This window comes from Macaca fascicularis, chromosome X (assembly GCF_037993035.2).
Source record: "Macaca fascicularis isolate 582-1 chromosome X, T2T-MFA8v1.1".
NCBI lineage: Eukaryota > Metazoa > Chordata > Mammalia > Primates > Cercopithecidae > Macaca > Macaca fascicularis.
In genome coordinates this window covers 138724419-138744218 of record NC_088395.1, presented here as the reverse complement: position 1 = coordinate 138744218, position 19800 = coordinate 138724419, and the positions used below count along the sequence as shown (strand labels likewise).

The following is a 19800-nucleotide window of genomic DNA, read 5'->3' as shown; positions in this document are numbered from 1 at the left end:
CTTTTTAATCAAGATATAAAACTGCATTTGCTTTGTCCATTTTCCAAAGTATCTGGAACCTTACCTCAGGGTTCCTCTTTTCCTGCAAACTCCGTGGAAGAAGGGGAACAGATTGCACTGATCAGCATTTCCCTGCCTGAAATTCTTAGAGGGAAATAAAGGATTGGGGCATTTATGAAAGATAAAACCCCCAAGAAGGCAGCTGGTGAGTATGAATGTATTTATTTAGCCTGTAGTGAGTGGACATATTTATCGACTAAGTTCAATTTTGAAAGGACCCATTTCGCCTCTCACCTGTCTGGGAAGTGTCTATGAGCGTCCCGCTGTGAACCACCCTGCCTTTCTCACTGGTACTTCAGTTCCTGAAGCGCCAGAAACTTTGCACCCCCACCCCACCCCCGCCTCTGGGGATGTGTGCCTGCTCCGTTTGTTTTCGCTTTTGTAAAATCTGAGCGTTATGATTTGTCCCCCTTTCCCTTCCTAATGAAATGACAAAGGGTCTGTGCAGCGGGGGCTGGGCTGCCGGGTTTGGGGGCGAGGCGCCACACCCCCTGAGAATAAAGCCCGCGCTGCGCTCTCGGAGAACCAGGCACGAGTGAGCGAACCACACAAAGAATATATTTCGCGACGAAACAGCGCCCTACAGGAAGAAAGTGCCCGCACTCCGAGCGTGAGCCGGAGCGCGACTTTTTGGCGCTCTTTGGGAGCAGCGAGAGGGAGGCGGAGGCCAGAGAGTCCGGGGTGGGCGCGGGAGCCCGGGCGGCCCGTGGCCAAATTCCCGTCTGTCCCACAGCGGCGCGCGGAGCCAGGTGAGGTTGGCGGCAGCACTGGTGACGCGGGGCGCGCCGCGCTACCTGGCCGGGCGGGGCGGGGCCGGGCGGCCGCGTGCGCCGCTTCCGAGTCCGGCGCTCCGGATGCCCGCGCGCGGCTCCGCTGGCCGGCGGAGTTTCGCGGGAGTTTCCGTTTTGGCGCCTAAAGCCCCTCGCCGGCGCCGTTTCCCTCCGCGTGCCGCGTGTGTCCGGAGCTGGACGCACGGAGCCGCGGCCCTGTCCCGGGCTGCCCGGGATCGGCGGGGCTGCGCGAGGGGACGTCTGGCGTCCGGCGAAGGGCACTGGCCCGGGAGGAGGGCACGCCTTTGGCAAAGGCCGGGCGGGGTTGGGACCGGGTTGCTATGGTGGCTGCGAGCCCGGGCGGGAGCCCCACGCCCGGCCTCCGCGAGGGAGCTGGGGCTCTACGAGGTGTGCTCCGAGCGGACTGAACCAAGAGCCTGGGAGGAGCGGGGAGGGCCAGTCCGTGGCCTCGTCCCCTCCCCCAACAGCCCGCCGGCCGGCCCCGGGAAGGGGCCCCGAGGAGCCCAGAAAAGAAAGTATTCTGGCCCCTGGAATCGAAAGGAGTCTTGCAAAAAGCACCAAAGGGTCAAGGGGGCAGAAGGGAGAGGGGGATCCGTCGCCTCCGTCCGAGAGTCCGCGTGCGCGTGTCTGTAGACTTGACATTTTATACCCCAGAGCGGCCGACTTGGAGCCGAGTTGCGAGTCCCAGCCCTTAAGTTCTGGAGGTGGGGCGGGCTTTAATTTGCTTATATCTAATGATTTCAGGAACCTCGCTTTAAAATGGCGGCATTCAGTATGCACCCCTGCTAAAGGCTCTCCCGGCACCGGGGCCACCTAGCGCAGCGCTGCTTTTGCTTCTGCCGCTAACAGATGGCATGTGCCGCTGTCGCTGCCGCTGCCCCTGCTGCTGCCGCTGAGAGCAGGGCCCCTTAGCCTCTGGGTTTGCGCTAGCAGCATAAGGTAAGGCTGGAGATGAACTGGGATTTGTAAGCGAGGCTGCTTTCCTAGGACTCCGAGGAAATAATGCCTTTTACACTTCATTTTACAAAATAGCAAATAGAAGGAAAAGTCATCCTGCAACTTTGTTGCGATTTTAGAGCTTTGACCATTTTCCTCCTCCTTTCCTCCTGTTTCTTCTTCCTCCTCCTCTTCTCTTCCTCCCCTTCCTTCCTTCTTTCTTTTTTTTCTGCTTTCTTCTATCTTTTTAATTTAAAGGAACTTCTTACATGGCATATCATCAGCAAATGCTTTTTAACAACTAATTTCCCCATTTTCACGCGATATCGTGAGCAGTGCCACAGCTTCCTTGCAGAACCTTGTCTCTTCCTGCCCTGAGTCAACACATTTGGGCAGCTCGCTTTTACTACTGGGGTTTGAAGGGCATGAGAGTAGATTTTAGGAGACTATTAAAAAGGGAACTTTAGTTTTTAACACTCACACAATAAGCTTTTATGGTAAGAAAACGAAATTAAACCCAGACAAGTAATGAAAGTTGACATTTAAGTGATTCATTGTTGTAGTTTCGTAATTAGGGTAATAGACCTACTGTGTGTTTTTCTGAGCACTCTTAGATAGCTAGCTAGCTAGCTAGATGAGAGATAAAACAGAAAAATTGATTGTGGCTCTAATTCAAGTAATATGTTTTAAAAGAGTTATTTTCTCCTAGATGTTCTTACATCGTTGGTAAATTGAGCTGGGATCCCCACAGCCTCTCCGTCTTCGTGGGTAGACTTCATGGGAAAGAATCAATTAAAACAAAACTTGCAAGATTTTATTTTGAAATGATTGGTACATTTTTATTAAGCAGACTCCCTGCTTTAGTGAATAAACGTTTGGGTGATTACCGATATAATGTTTGGGAAACATTGTTGGTATGTGGGAATGACTAAACATCCTTGCTTGATACAATTTATCTGAATTTTGTTTTGTTTTGTTTCCCCCTCCAATGAAAGGTAAATAGACAATGAGGCTTATCAGACACCTTGGATTTTTCCTGATTATATTCTCATTTTCTCCTTGGCCCATGAAAATCTAGTCCTGAATAACTACTTTTTCAAGTAATTTTTAACTTCTTTCTAATGTGCGATACTTTTGGGGGATGCTTTCATATTTACCAACACTTCTTCAAATATAACCTAAAATGGGCTTCTGCCCACAGCTTAGCTGATAATATTCTATCTCTGTTCACTTCTTACTTCTCCCAAAGCAGGTAGAAACTACTTGGCTGGCAGACACTCTGCTACTAAATTTAGCAAGTGTGTGGAAAGGGAGAAAAATATTATTTTGCACTTATTAAAGCATGGTGCAGTTTTCTGCCCAGGTGCTGTAGTCTACCTAGAAACAGTCAAACTGTTTACAATGGAATTTACTGTACAACAAATTTTCAGCAATTTTTCATAGTATTCTTGAGAGAAGTATATGGGGCAATTCATTGCTTCGTGTCTAGAATGAGAGTTCCTGCAGGTAGAGCAATAAACCCTTGCATTTTGGTAAAGGGAGGATGAGAAAAAGCAACTTCTCCCAGTTCAGTACTGTTTGCTTCCTGATGTGCTGCCTTGCTGCTAAAAGACTTCGGACCAAATGCATCCTTAAAAAAAAAAAAAGAAAGTGAAAATACTAAACCTTGAGGCTAGAATAGATAAGCTAAACTGGTGTCAGAGAAATTAGGAGGAAATTTTGCCAGTTAACACTCTGCTGCCTCTTACAGTGATGAGATTGGAGACCTTATATGAAAACATAAGTGAAAGAGTTTGTTAAAAAAAAATGTTTTGAGAGATAATTGATATAGGGCTGGGCTAGAGGTGGTGACTGCATGTTTCGCTCTACTTCCAAGAGCTACTTCATTTCTCTAATTTCCTTTGCTACTTTAAGCAATTGTAATGACTCCCAGGACTATTATAAAGTACCTTTTTTTCCTCAACTGTCCACTTCAGGCATTTCACAACAGCTGCTTTTTATGATTATGAGCTGGTGGCAAAGTACCTTTGGTATTCTCTTGCACCTACCCTCTACCTAAATAATGCTTTGCACAAACTAGGTGCTTAATAAATGTTACATTAAAAAGAAAAATGAATAGCTTATAAACTCACAGTGGAATGGATTTTGGGTACAGCTTTTAATTTAAACGGAAGGCATTTTTGTGCACTTACAAGAACCTAAACATTCAAAGAAGATTAGAATGTACATTCCCCTAGTTGTCTGTATTGTATTTGCTTCTAAAGGGTTCTCTTGCCTCTCATTGTACTTCCAGGCACTTGCATGCTTCATGCTTTTGACCAGTAGGTGTATTATTATCTCTCCAGCTTCACTGTGATACTTCCCAGTAATCACAGCAGCTTGGGAATAAAAAAGGTTTTGTCTTTTGAGTGACTGTATAGTACCACACATGCTGGAACAGTGACAGTCTCTTGACTGTTGTGCAGATGTTGACAGTATAGTTTAGTACAGTTTTGTTCTCCACCCAGCTGCCTTTATGTGTGAGGGAGGAGGGGAGGGAATGGTGTGAGAAGCTCTAAAATGATGAAGATTTTTATTGATAACATTTTACTTTTATTCTGCTTATAGTACAATAAATTCAGGAAGGTGGCAGACTTTTTCTGTTTTCAAATAAATAATGTTGCCTGATAGGCTTCTAAACAGATTGGAGCATAGCTGACAGTACATAAGTTATAGTACATTTTTAACAAGTAATTTCATCCTGTAATTAAAGTTAGACAATGGTCATTGCCATGTTAACACTATCAAGTGTCTGTAAGAGCATGAAGGCTACACTCACCTTTACTTCATCAAGGTTCTTCTATGCTGTTGAGTTTTCTTATGACATTGTCTACTAGGCAGAACAGATGGATTTTTCCTCATTCAAATGTATGTGATATCAAGAAAATGGAAATCAGAAGTTGTGTTTGTGGGATTTTTCTGCCTTTCTCTAGGAGAGATACAGCTCTCACTTCAAATATAGAAAGAAACCCGAGCCTCAGCTAAAATGAGATGGACACTTTTCCTGAAAGAGAAGAAACTGTGTCTGGGAGCAAGTTGTTTAACTGTCAATTAAACAATCAGTAAACAAACATAAATTATGACTGAAAGAAAGCAATTAGATCTTTAATAATGTGGGCTTTTAGGTCTTAAGGATACCAGATGGTTCCATGACATTCTGTTCTTTCTAAATGGTTATCTATTGCCTCAAGATAGCCAAATGACAGTGTTGGAAAGGCAACTTTGAGAATTAGGATAAATAAGGTATCAGTTGTCTTATTGGATATTAATAACATCCACATGACCTGAAAGGGTTAACAAAATATTTTTTTTCAGATCATTCTAGTAAAAATGCATTATTAACTCATCGTTTAGATCTGCTTGGTATTAGATTGAGTGACATTGTTTATAAAAGATTGATGGGGAAAACAATACAATCTGAGAAGTAGGACCTTACCATTTTTATTTGAGAAATAACAGGACTTCCAAATTGCCTGGGCACACAAACACGTACGTGAGTGTGCAAATTAGTGGCCAGTTCAAAACAGTGTATACAGATGTGCATTGCTTTCTCACTGGAAGATTACAGAAAATACCTATTTTTACAGCATTCCTTCAATTCTAAGAATGAAAGAAAAAAGGTTCACTGTAAACTATAATAAATATTTGATATAGTGGTGTCTTTCTGAGGCTCAGGAAAAGAGCCAGGGCTCTGAATGTTCAACTCCAGGCAGTTAACTTTCAGAAAAAAAAAAAAAAAGATGTTTTGCTCAGAACTCAAGAGGAAGCAAGAATAAAAGGAGGCTTGATTTAAATATGTGTGTGTGTGTGTGTGTGTGTGTGTGTGTGTGTGTGTGTGTGTGTGTTCTCCCTTTGTATGTGTATGGTGATTTTCTAGAAGCCCAAGCATAGGACTCAACTTGACATGCTTCCTGAAATATTATGTTGACTCTCAAGTTTTACTTGCATCAACATTAAGTTGGCTCATGAGGAAAAGAAATGATTTGTTTTCTGATTTGAGGCAGGAGTTTGTTTTGTGCCCGGTGAGTGAACTTGAAGGGCTTAGAAAGAAAGGGCCTCCCATTGAGAAAAGGCAACCTGGACAGAAATGCAGGGGGTTGGCAGTAGAGACTAGAGGTCATTTGATCTCTTTAAGCCATGGGAGCATCCTGGAGTCTGATAGTTGGCTGGATTTTGTTTTCAATTTAGGATCATTCAAATTAGCTTAAAATTGTCCACATTGGATTCTTTGAATCCTGAGCTTCTTGGCATTGCTTTCAACTGGTGTGGAAAATTGGGAAAGGTTCCTTCAGGCTTACTCAGGTTTCCTTGAATGTACCAGTAACTATTCATTAAGCAGAGGTTATTGGGTCTTTTTACCTCATATCCCTAATGCCTGGTAAATGGTAGGTTCTCAGTAAAAGTTTGTTAAATAAATGAAAGACTAGATTAATCTTTCTAACTTGTTTTTGCATGTTATGAACATTCTTCCTTATAGCATTATTTCTGTTTTTTATTGACAAAAGAAAAATCAACACCAATAAGCAGACTGAACACTAGATTGAATGACTGTTCTGTTAGAGGCCACAGTAGCAACTCAAGTCCAGGGAGATGCAAGCAATGCAGGTTTAGGGCTGAGACCTTGAGGACTGGCCTGAAAGCCAGCTGCTACTTTTCTTTCACCTGTAGTTGCATTTAGAATACCTCCCCCACATCCCAGGGATATCAGTCTTCATTACAAAGAAATGTTTACATAGAAACAGTTTTTTAACTGTTTCACCAGATTAAAAATAAGAAAAAAAAATCAGAAATACTGTGACCCTGATGCCTCCCGTCATGTATAGTTTAGGAAGTGATGAAGTTACAGACAAAATCCAAAAAGGACACTGGGAGCTGTCTCATTTTCAGTCAGATGTTGATTGCCCATTTAGAGACTGGATTTGCATAGGTTTTTACTTACCAAGATACAGGTATGAATAGTGCCTCTTTTTATTGTGTCCAGAAAGCAAAGTCCACACAGTAGAAGAGACAAGAGCTGTCATTTCAGATCCACCACAATCATCTTTTGTGCCCAGAGGATAATCAGTCTTTAGGTTCAGCGCTTGCAGTTTCTCCTTATGTGGCAGTACAAAGTAACCAAACAACAGGTTGTGTTGGAGAGTGGTGTAGGAGGGGTGGTCTATTAGCAAAATGAGAGAGTGAAAGAGCCAGACAGCTAGCATTTCACCTTTTGTTTTGTAGTACTCAGCTTCTACGCGGGAAAGCAAAACAACACAAAACAAAAGCACGCTGTAGAATATTAACTGGACATATATCTCATGAAATAATTCCTTACTTAATTTACCAATAGGGAAAATGAGATTGTCACAATATATAATATTAAGGTGGTTGCTTTAAGGTTGGATTCATATACTATACACTGGTTTTTCTGAATTCCATTTAAAATATGTAATGACAAATTCAACAAGACCCATGGCACAGAGGTGGGGGATCACATTTAACCTCAGTACCCAAGTGAAGAGTTTGTATTCGTCCTCTGAAAAGTAGGCGCTTGATAATGGCCCAGTTGGGGGTGCTGTTTTGTTAAAGGGTACGTTGATATTTTAAAAATTGTTTGCTGTCTGTGATCCATGAGGATCCCGAAGAAAGAATGGGGGCATTTCTTTCAGAAGTGATTTTGAGAAAATTTTAAACTCCCAACTCCTTTATGTCAGCATTTTCCCCCAAGTAATTGGACATGAAGAGAAACCTTATTAGCTCACCCAGATACATGAAGTGAAACATAGTACATGTTATAGAGTTACATTTTATCTTTAAGGACTTCCAAATAAAATAATTAGGGAGGGACTGGGGTACCATGCCTGTGTAATCTGATATGTTTCATGAATGCCTATAGCAGCGGCCTCAGCTGCAGACAGAGGCTGTGTCAATATGCATTCTTTTGGCTTTCTGAAGTCAGGGTCAAGGCCAGACTCAGATTGACAGGCTCCCCAAGGGAGGCCCTTTTTTGAGAAAGACCTTGGATTTTGGCGGGACTTTTTTGTGATGTACTTTATATGTTTACATTTGTTAAATTAACATTGTAATGCAAATGAAAATATAGGCTCAAAATACATAGCCTGAACTGGAGATAGTGTTAAACATCTGCATCTGAGGCAATTTGTGAATTCAAGACCTTAGGTAAATGGTCATCACGCCATTTAGTCATCATGACATCAGAACCAGGGAGGAGACCAGTATGAGCAGTGAAGGGCTTTATGTCCGCCTCTAAACTTCAGTTCAGGGTATGTCCCACTCACCATAGAAGATGAATTGAAAATCAGTGTCACCCATCTAAATGAGGAGGAAGGGCTAAAACCTGTGGATTGACCAGAGGGAGGGTCTGGGAGTTCTTTTAACAAATTTATATGTATATTTTAAATTGACACTTAATAATTGTAATATTTATGGGGTAGAGTATGATATTTCAATACATGCATACAATGTGTAATGATCAAATCGGTATTTAGCGTATCCATCGCCTCAAACATTTGTCATTTCTTTGTGTTGGGAACTTTCAAAATCCTCTCTTCTAGCTATTTGAAAACATAAACTAAATTGTTGTTATTGTCACCCCACAGTGCTATAAAACACTACAGTTTATTCCTCCTATGTAGCTATAGTTTTGTGTCCATTAACCAGCCTTTGGATATTCCCCCACCCCCACCCTTCCCAGGCTCTAGTTACCAATGTTTTACTCACTGCTTCTATGAGATCAACTCTTTCAGCTTCTATATATGAGTGAGAACATGCAGTATTTGTATTTCTGTGCCTGGTTTATTTCATGTAACATGATGTCCTCCAGGTTCATCCATGTTTTGGTGGGACTTCTGACTGACTTGCAAGTTGCCCCTCTTCTCCATGTTTAATAACCTGGTTTTGCTGGGGAATTCATTTATATACACTGAGATTCAGTGCAGCAACAATACCAGGGCAGAATGCTTTTGCTTTGTTACCGAAACTCCCCCTCCAAAGCTCTTTTGTGATTGAAAAGTTGATAGGCTAGAAAGACGTGTCCTAAGGCTTGGCATTTCACAGTGCTGAAAAAAAGACGAGACTGCCTCCGTATTTTGTGAAGAGTGTGATCATCATCATCATCACATCATCATAAAAGGATCTAAAATGTGATTTGATTTAGAGAACTCTCATACATGCACATACTTTGAACTTGCACAAGTAATTTTGTGGGATGATGATGATGATGATGATGAGAGAAACCTCTAAGAAGCTAGTTTTCTGGGATATAGTAGTTTCCAGCTCTGTCACTTACTAATCAGGCATATGAAAATTGTGGTTCTGAATATTTATCCTAAATTAACAGGAAACAGGCAACCTAAGATCTGATTTTAAATGCTTTTACAAATATGGGCTTTTATTCCAATATTCATTATAATGCAGTGGTTCAAGTGACTGAATCTGTAACCTGTGTTAAGTGAATGTTTTTTGGAGAAAAGTTACATTTTTCACTTTCAAGCCTAGATCCTATAATAGGCCTCCTTGTTGCCTTGTGTCTATCCCCAAAGAAATCTCTGTAATATTTTTAGCCATCTAAGAAAACAGTTCAGACAGAGGCGCTCAGAAACGGTGACAAGCAATGACAGGAAATGCTGGTTGCACTGGGCTCCTTCATAAGTTAGTGAGGCCATAGCTGGCTGATTTGCTTTTAACTTCCTGTTTGGGGGCTATTTGAGTCAAAAGTAGCTGTGTTTTCCATATAGAGTTTTTTTTTTTCTTTATTCTGTAAGGCCACAATAAATCTGTCACTGGGCTGCATGTTTTGTATATTTTATGAACTGTATCATGTGGTTTGAGTTTAATTTGGAAGGCAGTGCTTTTACAATCAAGGTCCCTCCCCCCCCCCCACACGTGCAGCTTTGTGGTCTGGGATTGCATGGGCCTTCGAAAGTTTATGGCTTTATTTACACAATAGTGATTGCTGAGGAGGGCATTTCCTGCCAGCTAATGACTGGTTGGAAGGACCAACAGTCCAAATCCACGGAGAGAGGACCATTCATTAAATGCCAGGAAGCGACCAGGCTGCTTTTCTCATGAAGTAGTGGGGAGAAAGTGAAACCACATTCTGCCCTTTGAAGAGCCCAGAGCACCATGGGCAGAGCTGGGTATGGATGTGGTGCCTCTTCATCCATTTGGAGAATGGAGCTGCTTTTCCTAACAGGGACGAACTACTTATTTCCCATAGGTTGCCAAATTGGGCCTTCGATGGGAGGGCATTTCCTATAGGTAGATGGTCCAATAGAGACTGGCCAAATAAAGTTGAAGGCCCTGAACTTGCCATTAACGTCTGCCAGATAATTCTTAACTCAGAGCTGTTACAGGTACTTGAAAAACCTTTAAGATCACATGATTGAGTTTCCTAATTGGTTGAATAACTGATCATTAGTAAAGTGGACAAAAACTTGGAAAGGAATGGAAAGAACGGTTTGTTTTCAAGGTCAGTCTAGCAGGTTACAGCTATTTTACTTTGATCTCCTAATATAATGAAGGTAAATAATATACATGAAGAGTGCTTTGCCTTTTGTGGAAGTACCATTGAGAGCTGTAATAGTGATCATGTAACCCATGACATTTCCAGGAAACAGTTTTGTCCTCGGTATAATTCTTGCCTGCTATAAAGCAGCTGAGGTGTGAAGAGTTTGGCATTGATTTAGAGCAAAAACAGAATAAGATCGAGGCTGGGTTCACATCCAGGAATCCCTGACTTCCTGGCCTGCCCTTCACTCCCTTAGCTTCCTAAGCCTTCACTTTGCCAAAAAGTTAAATGTTTATAAAAGACAAACATCTGTTCTGAGTTCTTTGGTAGGTACCTCCATATAAAGGAGGCTATGTGACCGGCCTCCCCCCACCCCCACAACTCCTCCGACTCCACGACGTGGCTTGGTCCTTTACCTTGAAATTTAAATTTCTTTCATATCTTCCAAATTTGGTGGGGGGATGGCAGGGGTGGGCTGAATCTCTGAAATAGAGGCAATCATTGATGGCCAGACACCTGCATTTCTTCATGGGATTGAGTAATCTGTTACATGCAGAACAAACCAAATATTAAGTTTCATTTTTGAGTCTGGCAAATGTCATTACATGCTTTTTAAATATTTAGTAATCCAGGGATTGCTGGTCATTACCAGTTCACAAAAGTGAAAGGGTTTTCTGAAGTTTAAAATGTTCCACAAATAAACCGTATACTCATTACTGTTGTTATTAGATGATGCCCAGAGCAGATTTATAAACAAAAAAGTGGCTGATAAATGAAAATATATATATTTCAAAACATGATTTTAATTTTTGAACATTTTTGAGTTTGAATGTTAAGATACACTAAAATTTTGAAAACTCAAAGACAGTATTTGATTTAGAAACTAGTTTGGACTAAGAACAAATAAAGTTTTTTTAAGTAGATTGGCCTGAATATTTACACACATTTATAATTAGCAAAACAGCTGTATGTATGTATGTATGTATGTATGTATTTTTTATTTTTGGAGTTGGAGTCTCACTCTTTCACCCAGGCTAGAATGCAGTGGTACAATCTCAGCTCACTGCAACCTCTGCCTCCTAGGTTCAAGCAATTCTCCTGCCTCAGCCTCCCAAGTAGCTGGGATTATGGGCGCCCGCCACATACCAGGATAATTTTTGTATTTTTAGTAGAGATTGGGTTTCACCATGTTGGCCAGGCTGGTCTTGAACTCCTGCCTCAGGTGACCTGCCTGCTTTGGCCTCCCAAAGTGCTAGGATTACAGGCGTGAACCACCATGCCCGGCCTGGACTTTATTATTTTGTTTAGCAAAACCGTTTTTTATAGGTAATCTAAAATATATATTTCAAGCTGATTCAGGTTCAGTTATCACAATCTGAAGTAGTGGTGTCAAAATTAATATAGGTTTACTCTACTGTATTTGGAGCCAACAGCATTACCTTGTGGTATTAGAAAAGCCTATTTATTCTATCATTGTAGTTTTCAAGTGGTAGGCAACAACTCATTAATGCATAATGAAATCCATTTAGTAGGTTGTGACTAGCATTTCTATTAAACAGAATTGCATTAAATAGACAGTAAGAAAATATCAACATGTGTCATGTAGTAAGATTAGATATTTTGGGGGAGACTTATTTCAAATTCATGCACATATTACTGAGTTAGGATGTAAAGTGTGTTTCTTACTATTTGTTGCTATCAGAAAGGTTTAAAAGTCAGTATTTTAGTGGATCTTATTTCTGTGTCAGAAATATTTTTCCTCTTTTTTTCTGACGGGAAGATGGTCAAGGGATGCTGAGGGCTTTGGTGATAACATACCTAGTGCTGTTGGTTCAGTACCCTGATAGTTATGTGTCTGCTTTTCAAACTGAACAGTAAAATATTGCTATAGATGTGCTATAAGATTTAATGTCCAAGGTATTTTGCAATCCTGAAGGCAGAAACTTTATATATTATGTATTTACTAAGTGGTATTGCCAGAACATTAGGACACTGAAAATAAAACTATCTGGGAACAAAAGCCAAAAAAGGATGTTTAACAACAACAACAACAAAATGACAACTAAAAATCTTGGGACAATTGGGTGTGAGGTGCTTCGAATGGCAAAATAATTATCAAAAAATTTTAAATGTTGGAAGAAACTCCAGCTCATTTTACTGAGTTAAATATAAGCTAAAGGGCTCAAAAATTGTTTTTGATTTTCATAAACCAAAAATGGGCACAGCAAGAGAGAATGTATTTGCAAGAACAAAACAAGCTGATTCATAAATAAATATAAATGTTTGTGCTGGAAAAAAAACTGCTGGTGTCTATTTTTTCTGCAGTGAACAAAGGCACATTTTAAAATGAATTTTAAAATTGTAGATGAGGCATAAGCTGAAAGTCTGTTAAATATACCTAAAATATTAATGGGAGTGATTACAGAAATAAAGAAGAAAATAGCCACATACTCTTCCTATCACTTTTTTTGTACTAATGAGTATTGAGCTTAGTAGTAGGAAAAAATAAGATGTACTCACATGAACAGATAGGAGATTAACTACTGAATGCAACCCATTAGGAGAATGGAATCATCCTTAGAAGTCTGGCCAATTTGCATATTCCTTAGAATTAAATAATTGTCAGGGGGAGGAAAATATTGCCTTCTGAGGGTACTATTGCATCTCCAGTAGGATCATGAGGAGTTTGTCTTCACCCTCACCTCTCCTGCAGTTCCCTCCTGTTGTCATTAAATCTCTTTCTGCCTGGGACATACTAAATTCATTTCCCAAAGGTCTCTTCCTGTGGACAACCTTCAGAGCCTTAAAGCACTGTTGCTTCCTCAGCTTTGCGACCTGACATGCAATAAGGCTTTATAGATATTTAAATGTTAAACTGAAGTTACTGCTCTGAAAATATAATGTCAGCTTTTTATGAGTTAGTGACTAAACTCTTTTTCATTGTGAGTTTGTATCTCCCTCCTCAGATATAGTACATTTAAATATTAAGAATAGGAAAAGATTTACACATCTTCTGATTGTGTAATTAGCAATCAGTTTATGACATGAGATGTAAAACAAATTAACGACCATAATAAAAGGTTACATCATCACCAACAAAACCCGTTATATACATTTTTCTGTTTATGACGATAAAAACTAAAAAATGTTGAAGGATGAAATTGCATACACTCTCTGATCCTGGGAGTTAAAAGTTTTAATTCTTCCTTATTCTGATGTTAAAGTTTTTTAGAAAGCAGTAATACATATTTTGGGGGATTATAGGATACCTTTGCCTATAAGCATCTATTTCACTGTAAACATTTATAGAGTAGTATAGAGTCAGTTCAAGAAGGTGTGGGGGGTTTGAGTGTGAGTTATTCAGGATTTTCAGCTGTAACAAGCATGTAGTTGATTGTTTTAGGCAAACAAAATTAGCCTTTGTTTTGGGTGTCAGCTACCTTTTTCACGTTAGCCTTTTGGGATTTTTTGTTATGGGATGCTTGACAAATTAATAGTGATAAGCAAAAGCTCTGTGAGAGGGAGTGCTCAAGCCAACTAAACACCAACTTATCATTCATTTCATGCAGCATTCTAACTTTCATCAGGCTGTCTGGGAAATATTATGACGTGTTATGTAATATTACATTTGAAACTTTAAGGTATACACGGAACTCAAGACCTTTGACAGGTGAGTTTGTTTTGTTTATTGTGAGCGGAAATTTCCTTCAGTAGGCAATGAGACTGTCAAGGCAAACTTTCTTGTAGAATGGAGGAGGAGGAAGGAAGGAGAGAAAGAGCTGCACGGTTTCCTAACATTTTGTTTGGGGAATTCCTTATACCACATTCCTCATTTTCATCAAATCCAAAAGAAGGTTGAAATGCTATATTGCTGTTAGCAGAGTTTTCCCTAAACTAGTAAGTGAGGGAAACCCCTTGTTCCCAAGAATTGCAACCATTAACACTCTCAGGAAGCCTGCAATGATTTGGACATAAGGAAAACAAAATATATACACCTTCTATGTACTCACAACATTTTTAAAAAAATAAAAATAAATATAATCATGTTGAAAAAAAAACTTGATCATCTCGGATCCAGGAGAGGAGTCCTGGCTCATATTATTCCTCATGTTGAATAATCATTAAAACAGAAGAAAATAAAACCCCCTTGAAATGGCAGGTTTTTTAAGTGAAAATAAGTAGGGTTTCCTTGGATTCCTATAAGGAGACTCTTGTGAAGCACTCATCCAGACTTCTGAGAGTTTATGCTTTTTGCTTTCTAGAGCAGGAAAGACTTAAGAAATATGAAGTCAGAAAATACAGTAAAAATCTATGGCTTCTGTGCTGTTAAGGGTCCCTTTCTGATTGGCGTGGTGCGAATAATGGTATAGAATTTAACTATGTAAGATGTTAGAGGCCTGAGACTTCCCTTGATACTTCCTTATGCTGGCAGGCCCAGGCAGTTTGACATTGGCTCTTGTAGCACTTGGGTGGCAGGAGAAACAGTGTTTACAACCACCTTCACCTCCAGGAATGTATTATACTTTTAAATCAATGTTAGTATCTGTAGGCAGGAGTTTATATTTAGGAATAAAATTTGAACCCCCATTTTCACACCCAATAAAAACGTCCTGTAATAGGTGTTTATTCAGAGTCAACTGACATTTATTGAACAATTACTGTGTGCCAGATGCTCTGCTAGGTACTTTCATTTTGTTATGACAGTTTTTTTAAGTTATGAAATACAATTGGTTCTAGCCAGGCAAATACTGTCTTTGGCATCTAGTAGATATCAGGCTAAAAATTGCATCCTCAAGACGCTGTTCACTTTTTATATAAAACACCCCCCCCAACACACAATCATTTCTTCTCTGTCTTGCTTCATCATTTGGGGACCATCTAATGGCCCATGGCCTGCCTCTTCCATCCATGAAGATATTTATTTCATTATAAATCAAGCCAACACTAATCTGTTACCCATCTTGATGTAACAAAAGGCTGCTTTCAGTATTTGATGGATGGTGCTACAGTAGGATAGGAGAAACAGAGGAAGAAGCTTGAGAGGTGGATGAAGAGTGAGGGGTCAGGAGTGTGAAATGATGTGGAGTTAAGTGCTAGTGAAAGCCATGTAGAAAAATCTAGAATAACATTGGATTAAGTCTAGAATGCAGAGAAAATAACAGGGCAAGATGTTGGAAGTTAATCCCTCACCCCTAGGAGTGGCCAGGGCAACCCAAGTTGAGCAACACCAGAGAATTTTTTTGTTATAGAAGCAAAGGGCAAAGAAAGTCTAGAAGAAGTGAGCAATCAACAAATACCGCAGGAATTATGTAAGTTGAGGCCACTGGTTTTGGCATTGAAAAGGTTGTTGGTGATTTTTGAGAGCCAAGAAGCTGGTTTCCAGTGGGTTGAGGAGTAAATGAAAAGTTGGAAAGTGAAAGTGGTAATGATGACTTTTTTTCAGATATATGATGATGAAGGATGAGATATGTTGGAACTTAAAAAGGAAATTGCATCAAGGGAAGGAAGGGTTTTGTTATTAGGATAGAGACGACTTAGATGTGCTTACTGGCTGATGAGAAGGAAGCAGAAGAGAATATTGAAAATGTCTGTCAAGCATGGAATATGTTCTGAATGGCTACCCTACTTGCCCAACATCTCTGTTAATATGCACAGTATTAATTGTGCAGTCTGATCAAGTAATTCATGCAGAACTCTGGTGAGCCTGAATTTTGGGTACTCTTTATTCTTTTTGCCTTTAAGGTAGAGGATTAGTGTTGTCATAAAATAACTGGGATAGGTATAACCAAAAACAAAAAAGGAGGAGGGGGAAAGACAGTGGAATTCAGCCAAAATAACAGATAGGATTATTTTTAAATGGCTTCAGAGGCAAGACAGTGCTACTGAAATAGTGAAAATGTGACTGACATTTTTTTACAGCACATGCTCAAAGAAAATGAAAGAGAGGGTTGGGGAAATCTATAAAAATGAGAATTCAAATATAACTATAGAGGATATATTTTTACTCTATGATTTGCCTTTACACTAGGATTCAGTGTCTTTCATAAATTTGGAAATTTACCATAGACATTACTTCCCTTATGTTATATCTGACAATTTCGGTTTTTCATAGATTTTATATTTCAACTTGTAATAATAATTAAAAAAATCTCAGGTCTGGTTCAATTTCCCTCATTTTAATCACCATCCCTATTCTCCCATCTAGAAGAATATATTTATTTCCTCTTTTCTTAGAAGCTTATGAATTATTGGTAGAAAATATCTCTACCTTAAGCTTTGAATTTAATGTCTAGGTTGATTCTAGTCAAACAAAAGGTGATGCTGCTCTGAGGTTCTGCAGATTTCTTTTTACTCTGAAGCGGAAAACGTGGCAAATTTTCAATGCAAATACATTGAAAAACTTAAATCTTTGAAGTTATATTGTAGAGATACTAATGATCTAAACCAGCATTTTCAAAACTGTGTTTATTTTGCCACATGTTCTAGGATAAAAAAGATATATTAGGTGGAATGCCTGAGAATTGAGGTTGAAACAAACACCACATTCTGAGAATTAAATTGCATTAAGGCTATATTCCTAAAAATATATGTAAACATATGTATACATATGGGTTTGTGTGTGTGTGTGTGTGTGTGTGTGTGTGCATGTGTTTATTCTTTTAAATTTCAGCTTTTGGCTTTTAATGCTGCATTTCAAGTTACTGTGCAAATATTACTTGTTGATAAGAATTTAAGAATACTCTTTCTATAGGAATCAAAGTAGATTAATGGCATCTTCAAGCCAAGAGAACACATTGCACAAAATCAACAAGACTTTAGATTAAAAGCTTTCCCTAATGCTAGAGAAAAATGTTTATTAAATGCATTTCTAAAATGAATACAGGAATTTTGCTTTTAATTTTGTTTATGGTTTCTAGTATAAATTTTTTTTATCATTTTATACTGGGGAAAATATATTTTGTAGTATCCTATATAGAGAAGCAAGTCAAATGGCTTTACATTTAGATTATGGAGGATATAGTTTTACTTTGTTAAAGTAAAAATATTCAGCAGGTTTAAATTCTGAAATAATAGCATGAATGAGCTTATTAAGCCTGTGATCAACGATTTGCAACTGCTTGATAATTGGAAGGATTGCAAAGGAAGGCAAGTTTATATGGTTGGTTTAAATTAAGGCTATTGTTTTGAGGGAATCAGACAACCCTTGTAATCAAGTTGTGAACTCAGTGCATCTCTGAACTAATTAATTTAGTGTGATATCCCCTCAAAGTCCATGTTCTGTGTTACCAATTAGCTACACCTCATAGGAATCTTAGTCTCTCTTTCAGGGTCTGCTCTCTAGTTTAGTATTATGATGATTATTTACTGGATTCAGTAAAGAAATTCAATTTGCAAGCAGATCCTTTTCGGATTTGGATAGTATCAATAATCAACATTCTTAGAATCCTTTTCCTCTGTAAAATAATATTTTTTAACACATTTTACACAATGAAATTAAAAGAATTAAAATGGGAAACCTATAGAAAAGATGCATTTTCCCCAAAAGTCTTTACTATGTTATCTTTTGAAGGGTATGTGTCTGTATGATTAATACTGCAGTAAATACCAAAGAAATGACGACTTGTTTGTTGAGCTTTAAGTGGAAAAAATCCAGCAAGGAAGACAGAAGTGAGTGATGAGAGAGTATTTCCAAACATATCCCTCTTAAAGTGTCTTAAAATGACTTTTCAGTGAAAAGCTTTTGCCTCCATCTCTGCCGGGCTGCATTTTAGTTGAGAGAGAGAAACATTTACTTTAGGATGCTAAGTACCTTGCCTTATTCAAAGATAGAGAAGCCTAGTTTGAAGGACTTGTGATCTTTGAGAGGTATTCACTTCTTCCAATTCAAATTCCAGTCAATTTCTCTTGTGTCTGTACATCATCAGAACTCCCTTTTGTCTGAAAGTGCAAGCTCACATTTAGTCCCTTAGCCCCAGTTCCTGGTACAGCATCAATGTTCCTAAATATCCACATTGACATCCAAACTTTTGTATCCTCTTTTCTTGGCATGAATTTGATTCTTCCAATACTCAAATTGAAAATTGTGCCCTTACATGTGTAGAGCAGTTGGCACAAAGGGGAAGGGGGCTAATTTATCTGACTCTAGTCAATAAGCCCACACAATTTCACATGAAAACAGCAAATCTACAAAACACATGGAGAAAAGTTCAGTATACCAGTTGTGTGTGACGTCTGCAGTTGACCTTCTATAGCATATCAATGCTGGCATCCTCCCAAAGCAGTCTTAGCCCAGGAAATCACTATACTTATACTCTTGGAAAATTGCTTCACTAACAAAATATATTAGATAGCAAGTCTTCTTTTTATTTTCAAAGTATATTTACAGACTACATATGTTTTATGACTTTATAACAGGGCATCCTAAGTGCTAAATATATTCCCTTCCCTCCTGCAGCATGTACACACAGAAATAAACATAGGAACAGCTTTAACTTATATTGAAACTACAGTTATGTAGTAGCTTGCAGTTACATTGTATTTTTATTTTACAAAAAGGGGGTCTCACTCTGTGGCCCAGGCTGCAGTACCAGTGGCACAATCATCAGAGCTCACTGTAGCCTCAAACTCCTCGGCTCAAGCAATCCTCCCACCTCAGCCTCTTGAGTAGCTGGCACCAGAGACATGTGCCACCACGCTTGGCTAATTAAAAATAAATTTTTTAATAGACAGGGTCTGCTGTGTTGACCAGGCTGGTCTTGAACTCCTGGGCTCAAGCGATCCTTCTGCCTCAGCCTCCCAAAGTGTTGGGATTACAGGCATGAGCCACTGCACCTGGCCCAGTTATATTATAGATGTGTAGCAGTTGTGAAAGTTTTTCAATTGTGTTTTCCCATGTAATAACTGACCTAAAATAAATCATTTAATCATATCTTTTTATTTTAATGTAATATTAACTGATAGCCAGTTTTTAGTTTCAGAGTGGGTCTAACTGTAGAATTATCCACTAGGGAGAAAAAAGGAAAATAAAAGGAATATTGATATCATATTAAGAAGTGGTGGGAAGTAGTGATGTAATTTTTTACTTTTTTCTAATAGTAACAGCTACTTACTCTGTGCTAGTGTCTGTGGCAAGCACTTTGCACATGTTATCTCATCTAATCCTCACAGCAACCCTGTGAATTTGGTGTTCTTATTTATCTCCTTTTTACAGATGGGGAACATGGGACTCAGAGAGAGGAAGCAGCACGCCCAAAGACATTCTGCTAGTAAACAGTAGCGTCAAAAACTTGAACTTAATGCTCTAACATTGGTCTATGCCTATAATCCCCGTGGTTATATTGTGGAAATATAAAAAAAGGTTTGATTGGGAACTTGAATTTGCTGCTTGTCTCTTCCACAGTGTATTAGCCACCTAGGATTGGGCACTGGATAAAGATAGTGCTGCTTGAATGAAGTAAACAGCTG

At 39.3% G+C, this 19800-nt stretch overlaps 1 protein-coding gene across 11 annotated transcripts in view; it reads left to right on the top strand.

Moving 5' to 3' along the window:
- Nucleotides 1-587: 587 nt before the first annotated feature.
- The window catches only part of MBNL3 (muscleblind like splicing regulator 3), a 117335-nt gene continuing 98122 nt past the window's right edge, over nt 588-19800 (top strand). For 7 of the 11 annotated variants that reach the window (XM_074029191.1, XM_065538392.2, XM_005594592.5 and 4 more), the window contains exon 1: nt 1603-1790. The gene's annotated coding sequence lies outside the window, so the exon portion shown is untranslated. Of the gene's footprint in view, nt 810-1602; nt 1791-19800 lie in introns of those variants that run through there. The other 4 variants (XM_074029192.1, XM_015444046.4, XM_074029188.1 and 1 more) reach the window with 1 other exon arrangement.